This window comes from Ammospiza caudacuta, chromosome 17, assembly GCF_027887145.1.
Source record: "Ammospiza caudacuta isolate bAmmCau1 chromosome 17, bAmmCau1.pri, whole genome shotgun sequence".
Lineage (NCBI taxonomy): Eukaryota > Metazoa > Chordata > Aves > Passeriformes > Passerellidae > Ammospiza > Ammospiza caudacuta.
Genome location: NC_080609.1, coordinates 5,615,859 through 5,629,278, shown reverse-complemented (window position 1 = coordinate 5,629,278; position 13,420 = coordinate 5,615,859). Strand labels below are relative to the sequence as shown.

General features: G+C 42.7%; 1 protein-coding gene across 15 annotated transcripts in view; it reads right to left on the bottom strand.

The window, feature by feature from the left end:
• Nucleotides 1–11,880: 11,880 nt before the first annotated feature.
• RBFOX1 (RNA binding fox-1 homolog 1) overlaps nucleotides 11,881–13,420 on the bottom strand; it is a 1,162,152-nt gene continuing 1,160,612 nt past the window's right edge. For all 15 annotated transcript variants that reach the window (XM_058816205.1, XM_058816194.1, XM_058816192.1 and 12 more), the window contains one exon: nucleotides 11,881–13,420. This exon is cut by the window's right edge. The gene's annotated coding sequence lies outside the window, so the exon portion shown is untranslated.

Here is a 13,420-nt window from a genome sequence, read left to right as displayed (position 1 = left end):
GTGCGATCAGTGAGAGCTGGCACTGCTCTGCTTGTTGCCCAAACTCCCCAAGGCTCCTTCTCCTCTTCTCTGCACTCAGGGCTGTGTTTGCCACGTCCCCTCTCTCTCCCAAGCCGTGCTGGGCTTGTGCCAGGGGCTGATGGCACAGGACATCCCAAAGGATGGCACAGGACATCTCAAAGCATGGAGATGGAAACCCCCCTACCCCTGCCAGTGAGCACAGCACGGCCACAGTCAGACTGGTGGCCACAAGGACACATTTCTTTGCCAGCCCTTGGAGGACTGTGACAGTCCCTGCTCTGTGGAGGGACAGGGGGGAGCAGTCAGGGATTTCATTGCAAATAGCTTTTATCAGCTTTTATCTCTCATCTTTTCAGTTAGCTCAGAAATAAGACAAAAATCACCATATTTTGCCCATTTATTTTTCTAACAACATTGTTTTCACCAGCAGTACAGTAAATAAACACATAGTAAATATTGGTCTCTGCTTTTTAAACAGAAGTGCTGGGGGTTTATTTACTTTTGTATGCAAATTATTTTTTTCCTAGTCCTAGGCAAAGCAAACCTGGGGACAAAGGGGTGGCTGTGCCCCAGGGCTCCATGCAGGAAGGGCAGGTGGGAGTGCCAGGAGCATCAGTGTGTCCCCATGCTCCTCCTGTGAGCTCCACCAGAACAAGCAGAGATGGCAGTGTTGACCTTGGCTGTAGGAATTGTAAATTTTTATTTTCCCCATGCCTGTTGTCCTCCAGCACCACACAGATCTTCTCAGCAGAAGGCAAAGGGGAGCAGCTCTGCACAGGCAGCCACCATGGGATGCAGCTTGGCTTCCATATTCCCCTTCCCTAATCCAGGGGAGACACCCATGTCCCCAGGTGAGACCTGCACAGTCTCCTTGGCTTGCTCCTCCTTTCATTCCATGGCTCTCCTCCTCTCCTGTGCTGTTGAACACCACACTCTCCCTGTCTACTCCTGCTTCTTCTTAATCCCTGGCCTCTTTTCCAAGGCTCAGAGGGAAAGCTGGTTGCTCAGGTTCTGCTTCAAACCACTGTGGAGATGCTGAGTGTGCCAGGTCAGCCTCCCTGCCTGGCACAGCCACACTCAGGAGTTGCTCCACCCTGTAGCAAACAAAGTACATGGGAACAGGAGAGCCAGGGTTCACAGGACATCAGGATTTTCTGACCAAGAAACAGGAGTCAGGCCCAGGCAGAGCTGAGTGGAAAATGTAGCTGTGGTGGCTGGTGTGAGTGTAAACCTTCACATGAATTATGCATTCCTGTTCATGCAAAGTATGAGCATATTTATGCATCTTCCTTAACTTCTTATCACTCTACTGGACAGAGCACAATGTTTTCCTCATCATTATATTAAATCTTGAATTAAGGCAACTTCCTCGTTAGGGGACGAGGGCTTGGTTGGCTGGACTTTTTTAATTGCTACTTTTAAATTCTACTGAAACAACAAGTAAACAAATAAAAAATTCGTTAGAGAGAGGCAGCTCGAGTTAGATGAAAGTTTTACAGCACAGAGCTCTGCTTTCCAAAGCAGCAAATCCAGTCACCGGGTCATTAGCACAGCGTGCAGCGCCACAGAAACGAGGAACATTAGAACTTGTGTCGTTTGCAAGATTTACTCATATTTCAGTGTCTTAACAGCAACATTTCAGCCTAAAAGCTTCCCAAAAGGCACTTAAACATTGGAAACAGCAGCTCTGAAGGGCTGCGGGTGCATTTACTCATTACGAGCATATTTAAAACAACGCATCCGGGCTGGCTGGTGATGCCTTTGGGGCTGCAGAGAGAGGCTGGAGAGGGCAGGGGGAACAAAAAGGGGAACATCCATCCCTCCTTTGGCTTTGGGGCTGCAGAGGGAGGCTGGAGAGGGCAAGGGGAACAAAAAGGGGAACATCTATCCCTCCTTTAGCTTTGGGGCTGCAGAGGGAGGCTGGAGAGGACAGGGGGAACATCCATTCCTTTGGCTTTGGGGCTGCAGAGGGCAGGGAGAGAGCAAGGGGAGCATCCATCCCTTCTGTGGCTTTGGGGCTGCAGATGGAGGCTGGAGAGGACAGGGGTATAGTAGATATTTTCTCTCCGATGAGGGGAGAGAATGACGCATCTGACTCCATCTTATCAGAAGGCTAATTAATTACTTCATAATGAATTACTTCACTTTATACTATATTATTCTATATAATATTACACTATATTACATTACGTCTAAACTGAATCTGCCAAGCACTCAACTCTGCACACACTGCACAGAATCTCGTGACAGTCAGTGACAGCCCCAACACACACATATCTGGCCCTGATAGGTCAAGGAAACATAACATCATCACTTTGGATAAACAATCTCCATATTGCATTCTACTTTTGCACTAACACAGGCACAGCAAATGAGATAAGGATTGTTTTTCCTTTTCCTGAGGTTCAGAGAATGTGAATCTCAGAAATATTTTTGGGAAGATTGCCTTGCTTTTCTCTGTGAGGAGAAGTGTGGCTACACATGGGGAGCATCCATCCCTTCTTTGGCCCTTTGCAGAGCACACGTGGAGGGTGCTGGGGCTGCCCGTGGGGCTCATGGTGAGTACAGACCCCAAGTTAGCGCTGGGCTGGGAAGGGTCCCCCAAGAAGCCAATGCTGATTATGATCCGGGCTTGATAGCTCTGCTGCTTTGAGCACGTCAAGTTAATTTCATGCTGAATAAGGGGAAAACTTATGCCTGTCACAGTGCTGTATATCAGTCAGGGGTGAAGAACAAAGGCTTTGAAACCCAAATGGCTGCGTTTGCCACATGTCTTGGCTGCAAAGTGTAGCATTCATGTTCTCTGGAAAAATCCCTTCACCCAGGATTTTTCTCCTGGGAAGCTGAGAAGCCTCAGAGAAAAGGAAAACAATTCTTATCTCAATTGCTTCTCCTGGGTTTTGCTTGTCTGGAATGTGTTTGGAGATTGTTTACCCAAAGGTGATTGTTCCATTGGATTCTGCGGTGAGTTGTTTTTGGCCAGTCAGTGCCAAACTGTGTCAGGACTCTGGAAAGAGTCACAAATTGTCATTATTATATTTTTAGCATTTAGTAAGTATCCTTTCTGTATTCTTTAGTATAATTCAGTAAAGTATTCTTTAATATAATATAGTATAATAAAGTAATAAATTAGCCTTCTGAGAACATGGAGTCAGATTCATTCTTCCTGCCTTTGTCAGGACATTCCCAGCAAATGCAATAGCAAAGAGGGAAATGAAAATGCCTTTGTGCTCTCCACAAGGCAGAGCCTGTGGAAGAGAAGGTGGCTACAGACAGGTCTTTATTCCATGTAAAATGACTTTGCATAGATCTCCCCAGCACTGGTGGAGGCACTCCCAGGGAAGAATGGCTTTGCAAGGATGTTGGAGATCTCCCCTCTGCCTGTCCATCCCTTTTTCCCAGGTTTCTCTTGAAAGACAGCTATTATATCCACTTAAAAATGAGCCCAAAGGAACTCCTGCCATTTAAAGTCAGGTTAATATACAGAGAGAGTAGCAATCTACTCTAGGGGGTTCTTTGGTCTTTTATTTGTTTTGTTGGGATCTTTTCCTCAGTTCCAGAACGTGTGTTATGCTCTTTAAATCTTTACTTGCTGTTTGATCTTTTGATCTTCTCAGGCTCTGGTTTCATATTAGGAATTGTAAAAAAAAAAAAAAAAAAAAAAAAAGGAAAAAAAAGCTTTAAGAGGAAATACAACAAGAAAAAAATCCCACTGAGTTGAGTTATTTAGGCAAACTGCTTCTCCTGGATCAAACACAAAAGTAAGATCTCAGAAAACCTTCATAAGCTGCAACATAGGAATGCAATTACTGCTGGAAACAGTGCAATCACAGTTGTTCGCTTTTAGAAGTATTCTTTAAAACTTTAGCAACATTTCAGTAAAGCCATTTTAGCAACAAGCAACTCCACATGCAGGGGGAAGTCCCAGCTGTTTTACAGATGTCCAACATGGGGGATTTCCCAGACCCCTTCATGGCCCATCTTGAGGCTTTTTCAGTTTTAAGTTAAACTCTGAAAGATTCAGGGCCTGTTGTAGAAGAAGACATGGCATTGTACCCGTCACTAATGGTAAAAAGTTTTCTGCATTGTTTTGTATCACTCTTCAGCACATTTCTTTCATTGTTATGCAAAGATGAAGTGTCCTGGGGCAATTTTTCTATTCAGCTATAAGCTACTGGGAATTTTTCTAGTCATGGGGAGATATTTAAAAGTGACTTGAAGAGTTAAGCCTCCCAACTTCCTGACAAGACTGTTGGTTTCCTTCTCTTACATAAGTATTTGTCCTTTTCATTTACGTTATCATCAGGTGCATTATAGAATTGATTTGCTTTCACAGTTGAGATTCTAGGAAAGCTCAGTTTTGAATTCCTCTTAAATAACTCATCTAGGTTGAGTTATTAGAGAACATTTTCAGGAAAGCATAAGGTAAAAACACAATTAATTTATCCTGTGCGCGCGGAGGAATGCAACTCAGAGGGAGAAAAGCCTCAATTCTACGTTTTCTTCACGGTCAAATTTACCTTTGATGGCTGAAAATAAATTCTCTGTGCAGCAATGTGGGAAAAAGGAGTGGGCAGCCTCTGTTCCCCATTGCACAGGAGCACAGGCGCCAGCGCTGGGATAGGAACCCCAGCCCCACAGGGCTGGGATGGACCTTGTTCTTATAAAGGATTGCCATGGCTCTCCTGTGGTTCAGCAGCTGTGACTGTGGCCTTATAGGAGCGTGACACACATGAGGGATCAAAGCCCATCTGTCTAGTAAATTGAAAGGTTCTAGCTAAATTAAAGCACCTGAGCTGCATTTAGGGGATGCAGGGTAACAGCCTGTGGACTTCAGCAGAAACTAAGAGGGTTTAACTCTTGTTTAAGGCTTTGAAGGCCTTCAGTTTAGGTAATCTAAGTCTCTTAGATGATGCTAAGATGACATCAGACACCCCTGAACCCCTCCAGGTGCCCAGCCTGTGACATCCCAGCCTGGCTGTCCCTGCCCACCCTGCAGGCCGAGCTGCTAGCTTGGAGTTCCCCACCCAGACAACACCCTGTGAGGTCTCACTGACCCTGGGATGGTTGCATTGGTGTGCTTCAGTGTGCATTTATGATTATTAAGTGGTGTTTGCTGTTTGATGCACCCCAGTTTAAGCAGGGGTACCTGGAGCCCCTCAGGGCTGGGTTTGGTGGTTCCCATCTGCAGCTGCCCAAGGCCCATCTGCTCTAAGGGTCCCTCCTGTTGTGTGCCCAGCAGGAGCAGGACAGTCGGGGGATTTTCCTGCTTTGGTGGAGTTTTCAACAAATGAGTGAAATGTTTTCAGTGAGTTCAAAACTCCTTTTTTCTAAGAAACTACACAGTGAATGAACTACGATGGGCAAGGATGAAAATAAAGCTAGCATGTGACTCATATTAAACATACACAGCTGCCCCAAACCAGGCTTTTAATTAGTTAATTCTAAAATCCTGAAATTCTATCTCCCTGGAAAAAGTTTTTTAGACCTAACTTTAAAAAAAAAAAAGTATCAATTTGTTTTGGGACATCCATTCCTGAAGTTACAGAAATCACCTTAGGTGCTTATGAGCTCTGGGCTGAACCCTGCAAATGAGCAAATTTAAGCTGTTAGCTCTTCTCTGATTAAAATACATTGTTGGTGTTGTTGCCTGCTTGTGCTTACACAACAGAGAATGGAAAACTTTCACTTTTAATGTGTCTGCTTTTCTGCAGCATGTTCACAAACACCAGAGACCTCATGACTTTTCCTTTTAGCAGTCTTAAGCTTATTTAAAATTCCTAGGACCTACTCACTCAGCAACCTGCCTTCCTTTACCTCAGTGCTGTGTTCCTTTGCAGACCTGCAGCATTGCCAGCACATCTTCTTTTTCCTTTCTATTTATTTATTTATTTATTTATTTATTTTAATCTTTAAAATTAATTCTGACAACATGGAGAAGAAAATTATTTTCAATTTAGGAAAGAAATTAGAAGGAAGAAGGACTTTTATATTTGTAGAAAAAGTGAAGAATTCTCACAATTAAAAAGAAAAAAGAAGATGGAACTGTTCTTTGTGAAAGTTCTAGGCAAACAAGTATGCAATTGGACCACACCTCTCTCTTCAGGTGACTTCAGCCTCTGAAAACCCTGGGAGTGCTTTGTCTAAAACAACTTGAAAACACCTCATCAAAATAAGGCAAGTGGCCTTTGGGGGCTTTCAAATAATCCTGTGTGTGCTTTGGTGTGAGGTGACAATGTTCTGGAGATCCCCTCTCAGTTTGGGCAGGTCAGTGCTAGCTATGGTGTCTGCTGGCACCAAGTTTCTTCTGACCTTCAACAGGAATAACTTCGTTGGTTTTCACTTTCCCAAATCTCCTGTTCCCTTACAATAATTCATTTTACTGGGGATTTGTTTCTTAGGGTGTTCCAGTAATGATATCCTATTTCCCTGTCCCCAGTCCTATGCTGGGTTCCACACAGGTATGAAATTCTGTAGAGTGGTGGCAGGATGAGGCTGACTAAAGGACAAAAAGACAGACAACTGGGGGAGAGCACAAATTTGCATGTATTTCCATTATTTTGGCACTGGGCAAAATGATTTCTGCAGTGACTTCCCCTCAAAGCCACCGAGAATAAAGCTATAAAAGAAGATTATCAGAAAGTAGGCCATGTTGCTCTGCTTATCATATTCATGTTGCCACTTCTTATTTTCCAGAGGTGATTTCAGAGTGGATTCAGAGTGGAGGACTGGTGCAGCATGCTCTGCTGATGCATGCCTTCCTCTTAATCCCAGGGCACAAACCAAGTCCAAGGGTTATGGATGGTTCTTGCCAGGGGGAATCAGGGATTAGGGGCCAATGCTGGGGGAATACAGGGGGAAATGTTCAATTTTTATTGTGTGGCCTAGCAGAAGGTCATGTTTGAAAATAAAACTAAAAATTAAAACAATAAAAAAGACATGTACCAGAATCTAGAGACATCCCATAGGAATTTCTTGTCTCTCTGGCAGAATTTACCAGCTGTAGCAACATGCATATTTCTCTCTCTATTCTTAGTGTAAGAGAACTGCCAATAAAAGCTGCTTTTCAGCTTCACAGATAAAACTATTTTTTTTCTCTTGCTTGCTATTTTTCCTGAAAGAACTTTGTTTGCTTTTTAACTGAAGAGCAACGGGGCCCCAGAAATTTCAAGTCTGTGATGAAACCTCAGTTGCAGAGCTCATCAGCTGAGTTTGTGAATTAACAATGTCTGTGTCCCCGGGCCATCATTCTTCTCAAATAATAGGGAGCTGGATCACTGCCCTTCTGGGTGAACATCAAAAGTTGTGGCCAAGGAGACGTGAAACGTTGCTTCTAGAAGAATAAAGGTGAGGACAGCAGAGGCAAGTCTCAGAGCTGCAAGTGCAACTGCTCACTTCATTAAAAAGGTGGCAAATCTGTGGGTGGCGAAATCAAACAGAGGTGGGAGTGTTACAGCCATGCTCTTCCATGTTTTCTCAAGCACTGCAGAGCTAAGATATCACCTCTCACTTCAACATTTGACAGATTTTATTTTATATGTCAGGCACCTCACAAACTTGAATTTCATTTTAATGCTCTGGTAAAGCCTCCCTCCTAGTAATAATGTTCTGCTTTCTGCTTTATAAACCACCAGAAAATCCATATGTTTCATGTTAATTCTGTTGAAAATACCTTGAACTGAATATCCTTTTAGAAATTTTGTTACACATTTCCAGCCTCAGAAATTCTTATTTTGAAGACCTGCATCAAAGGACAGGTCTAAATCTCAGCTTAAAAAAAATATATGCTCTGCTGGAAGTGTAGATAGTGGAATCTTTTTTTCCTACAAATCAAGTGCAACCTAGTTTAATTGTTATTGTGGTCCCTCCCCACTGCTTGCTTTCCACTGTTACACAATAACCTCCTTTTGTTAGAAAGCAACAAAAAAATTAGGTTTAACTATGTCCCCTACTGGTGGGCTTGAAACTTTATGGCCTCCCCCTGACACCCCATGCACATGACAATGTTCAAACCAGCCTCATTCTTTCTCAGGACTGGAATCAAACTCCTGAATAAATCAGAATTATTTCTAGTGGAAGACTTTTTCCTAAATTGCATTTATGCAACTTGTAATTATATTTCACATGAAGTACCAGGGAGGATTATGGGGAATAGGAGAGCACCTACTGTAAATATCTATTTCCCAAAGAAGGCATCAGGGCAAGTTATTAGCCCTTTGTGGTTGTAAATAATTAATTCAATTCAATATTTGGGGTTACCTGGGGTTTAAATTGGTACTGATCTTAGTCTAATGTTTCCAATTTCAGGAATTGAAACACATTACTATCTGCCCTTGCCAGCATGCAAAATGTTAATCTTGATAGATTGCATTATTCTTTATAGAGAGCACTTTTTGTTCCACTTATATTTCAGCATCTTAACTCCTCGACATAAGGATGCTTTAGCTCTTTATATTGAGAACACTGCACATTTATTTTAATTGGATAACTGAGCTTTTCTGCTTACTGAACTGTCTGCCTGACATTTGCAAAATGCAGCTTTTTTTTTCCCCCAACATAACCTAGCTGTTCGTTTTTATAAGGCCTGTCATCCAAAACACAGAACCTAATCCTTAATTAGTTGTCATATTTGTTTAGATGTTATACATCATCCATTGGACTGAACTGTTTGGTTTACTGTCCTTTCATAATGTCCATTAAATGATTATTTTTGCATTCACTTATGTTTTATTTAACAGTTTTCTTACATCCTGAACTCCAGACTCACAGGCCTGTTGTTAAAGAGTGAAATCATTAAATTGGCCAGGGACAGAGGCTGCCCAGTCAGTGAAGGGTAAATTCCAGCTCACAGAGCAAACTGTGGGGCTCTAAAGCACCTTCAAAACAAGCTTTCCTCCAGTTTGGATTTTCAGCTGTAAATCCCTTTTGGAATAGGAGCTATGAGGAGCCAGTGTGTCCCATGGGATGGAGAAGGGACACCGCTGTCACCTGATCCCCTTTAACCCAGCAGTAGGGTCATGGAGGCAGGATTCACTCACCGGGATGTGGAGCAGGGACTGGGATCCAGGGCAGAGTCCCAGCCAGCAGGCTACTCTAGAAGTGTTTCTCAATTAATAATTAAGTTAATAGGAGAGTCTTTAGCAGAAGAATTGAGAACAACCTAACCCAATATTCTCATGGCAACTACATGTTGAAAAAATCCTGTATAAACTGATCCAAGAGAAAACTTCTAAAAGTCTCCCACATGTATTTGTGAATGCCTTGAACATGATGTCAGTGGGCATGGCAATCTCCTCCCTTCCACACAAAACATTCTTTGTGGCCTGGCAGGCACTGCAAAGCACACAAAGCAAGGTCACCTACCCTGAGTGCCCTGGAAGGACATGATGTAGGAACCTGAAGAGTGACAGCATCTCCTGTAGAGAGCTAAAGAGCAGCTGAGCAGGAGATTCTGGCCCTGAATGCTGCCTGCCTGGACACCTCAAATGACATGGTTATTTCCAGGTCCCTTCATGGATATAATTCTAACTATTTGCCTTTCACAAGTGGGCAATTGTGTGTTCCACTGCCCTGCTGCCAGCAGGAGCTGTGTCCCAGCCAGGGAGTCACATCCCTGCTACACCCACACTGCCATGGCATGGCACTCATCCTCTGTGTGCATACAGGGAATACACCTGAATTAAATACAGAATGAAATAGAAAACTTTCTTTTCCATTTGAGAAAATAAGGATGAGCTCTTGGATCTAAAAGCACTTCTAATATTTTACCTCCCAGTGCTCATCTCTGTCTTACCTCAGGAAAAGACTCAAGTTGATGGTATGCTGCCATATACTGCCCATTTTTTCCTCTGATCCTAGGCCACGTCCATTGTGCTTTTTGTGAAGCGCTGTGAGACAATTATTGGTATGCAGAGCACTGGGGAAGTGCTGCAGAGGCATGAAAGCTGCCTGCAAAGTCTGGAAGGACTCAGCACAAAGCTCCTGTTACAGGGAGAGGTGAAGCATATGCCCTTTAGGTATAAATGAAGCATCAAGATAAACTTTTATAATACTGGAAAATGACTCTTTTTGATGACACTTTCATAAATTCTTCAAAGACCTCCCAATATCATTGTCTCCCTTCTGATCTCACCTCCCACTCGAATCTTCTCTTCCCACTGAAACAAGGTTACTTTTTATTTTACTTTTTTCCTTCTTCTTTCTTCTCTCCCTTACACCTACCAAAATGATGGTATTTCAGCTCTACTTTTAGGGAGGAAATGATTTGCACAGCCTTTTTTCCTCATGCATCTGTACTGTAAAACTGAAAAAATGTGGCAAGAGGAACATGTCAAACTTGCAAAAAAATCACTTGAAGCAAGAAACAGCAATATGACATGACAGAAATTGAAACTGAAGACCAGGTTCCCAGAAAGTTAAAGAAAATTAAATTCTAGCTAAAAAAATCCTAAAATTTTACCCAAATTAGAAGCTAATAATTTGAATGCCCAAAAACATGACCAAGGACAGAGTAGTACAGAACATCCTACACAGGGGCAGCTCTAAGATCTTCTATGAAGCTTTGATTTAATTTTAGCTAGACAATTAAAGCTGTATAGGAACTTTAAATAATTGGAATAAAAATACCCTGCAAAGATGACTGCCTTTTGTCTTTTGGTTACATGTGGGACCTTCCTCATTCTCTGGCCAATTGTTCAACCAAGTTTTTATTAAATTATCATGTGTTGTCTAAGAAAGGAAGCACCACTGCATTAGACATAAGTAATGATACCAGACAGAAGCAACGAATCCAATCATGTAAAAATTATGTGGCATTTCAGGTTTTCCATGTGTGTCTATGTGTCCCACTTGTGTTTATCTGCCAAGATGCTTCTTGCCTGCCTTCAGCCCAAATCTTACCCAGTATTTCCACCTCAGTCATTCATCTTGCCACCAAGGGAAGCAGTGCAATGCATCCATCATAGCTGATATGCAGGAGAGTGCACTTGGACATTTAGTGCTTCTATGTCATGTAAAGATTTAAATTAAGCACAGCATAATATCTCCCCACCATTCCTGGCAAATATCAAGGTTTCTTCTCTTTAGCTTCCTGAAAGGATTCAGGCACTTGGTAAATTAAAACTTCCTGCTAAACTGCAACCCAAGCAATATTGAATCCCTTCTCTCTGTCTTATCTTCCTCTGCCAAATTAGAGTAAAATAGGAACCCAGGTAGAAGAGTCACAGAATTCTGTTGGCAGGCATGTGACATGGCACAAGGTACTCTCAGCAGCCTCATCTGGACCTGCTGGGCTAACGGGCATAGAAGTACAGCACGTGGACACCTTTCTTGTGGCTTGGGCAACAAGGCTGGCAGTGCCAGGAGGAGCCTGTGGGAGAGCAATCTTTGCTTGCTTCCCTGCCCCTGGTGTGCACAGAAACAGGCTCTGGCCATGAAAGGGAGCTCAGTGGGAGGATAACTGGCATCTGAAGCGTGGAAGATTCCTTTTCCACCCCTGTGAACAAACCCCAGTTATTCCCCATGCATCATGCAGTGCTGCCTGGGAAACACAGCTGATGCTGGGGGTGGAAGTTGTCATCCTTGGCAGCAAACCTTGACCCAGTGCCCTGCTGGCTGTCTGTCCCACGCTGGGCACGGACACGGGGACAGACACACGGACAGCAAGCAGCCCCCACACACCCCAGGGGCAGGGCTGGCACCGGGTGGGACCAGCCCCAGCAGGAACAGCCCCGTGCCCCACGGGCAGAGCTCTGGGGCACACCGTGGGCACGGCCCTGGCACCCACACTGCGAGCAGGGAAAGCAAAATGACTTGGAACACCAACGGATTTGTACCTTTTCAGACTAAGCTTTTATTTTGATATTACAAACCATTTTTCTTTATTCACAAATCACGGTTGTGATATAAACACTAATTTCTAAAGACAGATATACACATTTTCTGGGTTTGTAGGGTTTTTTCTTTTTAAATCTGTTTAGAAGTCACTATATTCCACATATGGTAGTAATAATTTTTTCATAAGTCATATTATCAGTAGTTATTTATATAAGTGAAAACATTCCCAATATATATTGTAAAAAAATTTCAAATGCTTTTCTTACATAACTATTTCAGACATACATTTTAAAATGACTACTAGGAGTACTGTAGGAGTTTTATAAACAAAATATTTTCTAATATGGGCTGCACCCTCAACCTTTCAAGATAATTTTAATAGACTAAAACGCCATATAATCATTTGGAGAGTGGGAGCTGTAAAGCCATCTCAGGAAAATTAAAATTGCAAATAAATTCTGTTATTCTCTACATTAGACATTTTGTGTGTGCAATTCCAAAAAAGATGTCTCATCCACACTTTAAATTGGAAGCCTAACATTTGGTAAACATTTTTCAATTTGCTTTCATCACGGTGTTTAAACAAAATTTACTTTTTCTTTTTATTAACAGGAGGCTTGTTTTGCATATCTTACATAATAAATGTGGGGATCAAACTCTTAATAAATTTCGGTTCATTCCCTCACCAGTATAAATATATGTTACTGCCCCATTTTTCATCGATTAATATAGTCTCTTTCTCTCTCTGTTTCAATTTTAAAGATAATTTATTTATCATCCTTAGATATAAATGCTACAGAAACTTCGTTTTCAAATCTTGTGAAACTTTATTGATGGTTATTGTTCAACTGATCATACTGCATGCACATACGATGACAAAGAGAAAGCCTGATCACAAACACTTTTTTTAAAGCAGAGTTGTTATAGCAAGTTGGCAGGTTCACAGCGGTGAGTTGATCATTTACTAAGGTGCTGGCCGGGTGGCAGCACGTTACACATGAGGATATAACTACCTGCAGCAAACCCCTGGCGGGACGCTTTGCCGCGTTTATTTATTTAAATACAAAACCAAGAAGACCCGTGACAAACACCCCAACTTAGGTTAACTTGTAAACAGGACAACATGGAAAGAGTCCAAACATATGCACAGACAAACTGCAATTTTTCAATGGTGCCTGGAAGCGTTTCCCGGGCGCTGCTGGGCGGTGCCGGCCGGGCCGCGACCGGCGGCTCCTCCCAGGAGCGCTGGGGTGGGAGAAGGTCCTGCTTTTGTCCCAGGTGCAAAACTTGTCTTGGGCCCAAAATCGAGCAGAATGGCCTCGGTTTGGGTTTGGAAATCGAACGGTGGGGGTTGGAAATCGAACGGTGGGGGCGAGTTGTCACGCCTTGAAAAATTGCAGTTTGCTTACACGACACAGTCATGTTTCAAAAAGTACCAAGCTGATGAAAATACCATGATTATCTCTACTCAATGATTGCAATACTTGTAAAATGCTTATATAAATCTGAATATGATTATCATATAATTCCATAAAAATGATACGTCTGTCTCTAACAGTTGGTC